This window comes from Gossypium hirsutum, chromosome D02, assembly GCF_007990345.1.
Source record: "Gossypium hirsutum isolate 1008001.06 chromosome D02, Gossypium_hirsutum_v2.1, whole genome shotgun sequence".
In the NCBI taxonomy this organism is placed as follows: domain Eukaryota; kingdom Viridiplantae; phylum Streptophyta; class Magnoliopsida; order Malvales; family Malvaceae; genus Gossypium; species Gossypium hirsutum.
This window is the reverse complement of record NC_053438.1, coordinates 5,074,938-5,077,118: the sequence shown is the minus strand read 5'-3', so window position 1 is coordinate 5,077,118 and position 2,181 is coordinate 5,074,938.

The window sequence follows — 2,181 nt, the reverse complement described above, 5'->3', positions numbered from 1 at the left end:
TCCAAATTTAGCAAGTCTGCTAAAATTTTATTGAATGAGTTCACATGGTCATTCATCGACATACCGGGTGCATACGTGAACCGAAAAAGTTTCTTTTTCATATAAAGCCTATTTTCAAGACTTTTCGTTAGAAACTTTTCTTCCAATGTATCCCACAGCTTCTTCGCTGATGTCTCCCTCATGACGGAGTACTTCTGCTCTTTGGCCAAATATAGGCGGATTGTACCACACGCCTGTCTATTGATCTTGGCCCACTCCTTGTCATCCATCTTGTCAGGTTTTTCTTCAAGGGCTATATCCAGCTCTTGCTGACATAAGACATCCAGGATCTCACACTGCCACATACCAAAATTATTGGTACCGTCAAATTTCTCTACTTCAAATTTTGCATTTGTCACAGTAGTCCTTGCTGATGACGATGCTGCTGCCATTTTTCTCCTCAATCCCAACTACTGTATACGTGAACAGTACCGTATACGTGAATAGTGCCGTATATGTGAATAGTACTGTATACGTGAATAGTGCCATATACGTGAATAGTACCGTAAAAGGTCGTATTCTCCAAGTACGAACCTGGCTCTGGTACCAATTGTTGCGCGGAAGCGTGTGAAAGAGTAAAATTATTGTACTGAAAAATCACACTAAGTTCAATTCCCAGGAAAGAGAGGTGGATCACGAGGATCGCTTACATACCAGATCTTTCCTAGCCAGAATATCCCTCTATCGTAATTTAATAGCACAATAAATCACTACAATGACACTTGCAAAATATGCAGAACAAAAATAAAGAACACTAGAATTTTAACGAGGTTCAGCAAATTTTGCCTACGTCATCGGGCACTACCAAATATATTTCACTCCAAAAATACAAGTGAAAGTTTACAAATAGGGAGAGAGAACAATTGCCTTAAGTAGAGAATGGCAAGTGTGGGATGAAGAAAGTAAGAAATGGTTAGGCCTATTTATAGTTGAGGTTCAAGGATCAACTTGCAATGTCCCTATACAATTAGGGACCAAAATTGCAATTATCCCATGCCAACTTTTAACCCAACTTGCCAACCAATTTTACTTTCTACTTTCGGTGCCCACCCTTTTTGACTTTTTAAACAATGGGTGGGTTCCAATAATGTCTATTGATGATGTAAACAGGTTTTAGAAACGAATCGAGTCGTCAACATGATATTTTCTGAACTATGCTCAGCTTGACTCAATCAGATACATTATTACTACTTTCATTATTATTGGGATTTAACCTGCACCCAATTCAAGGTATGAAGATATCTAATCAGTAATTGAAAAACGTACCTTTTAATGTCTTATCACAATGAAGGATGATACTGTGCCCAAGCTTTCACAAATAAAGGGAAAGGATCTTGGTTGTCCTATATACAAATTAAATGGAAACGAATCCTGCAGCATCATCGGCATCAAGACGGTGTGGACCATGATGATAGTTTAAAATGAATAAAAAAAAAAGAGTTGGTGGACGAATTTTTATAGTACTTATTTTTCCCTCAATAGCAGGAGATTGAACTTATACAATACCTCAAACATCTTTATATAAATTGTGCCGAACCCCTTTGACTTGGCATGTGTGGTGATCTCCCATTAGCCCTAAACTGGCGCAATTTTCATTCGTTGAAAATAAATCCTTATAGGTGTTACTGTGAAATGTAGCGGTTGTATCAAGAATCTAACTCTCACCGGTGCAAGAGTCAAATACTGTCAAAACGAACTCTACATCATTTGAAGTTTTTGCATTAATCACATTTGCACGATCATTTTACTGTTCTTGCAGTTCTACTTTATCCTCCTCCTTTGGACAATCTTTCTTTTATGTGCCCAAACTTTTTACAGCAATAACACTGCATTCTTTTCATGGACTGCGATATGAGATGAGTTTTGCTTGAATGTCCTTTTCTTAACTTGGATCTCTCTTGAGCAACCAAGTCTTCACCTTGAGTGTTTTCACTTGCTTTACCAGTGAATTTTTTTCTCAACTCACTAGAGCCTAAGGCATTTTTTACTTCCTGTAGAGAAATATCATCATTCAAAAGATTGATTAAAATCTAAATTAACTATCTAAATTAACTAATGAATGCACCAAAGAATGAAACACAAAAAAACAATCAAGTATCAACTAAGTGACAAAACAATACCTAGGTAAGAATCTACTTAGAT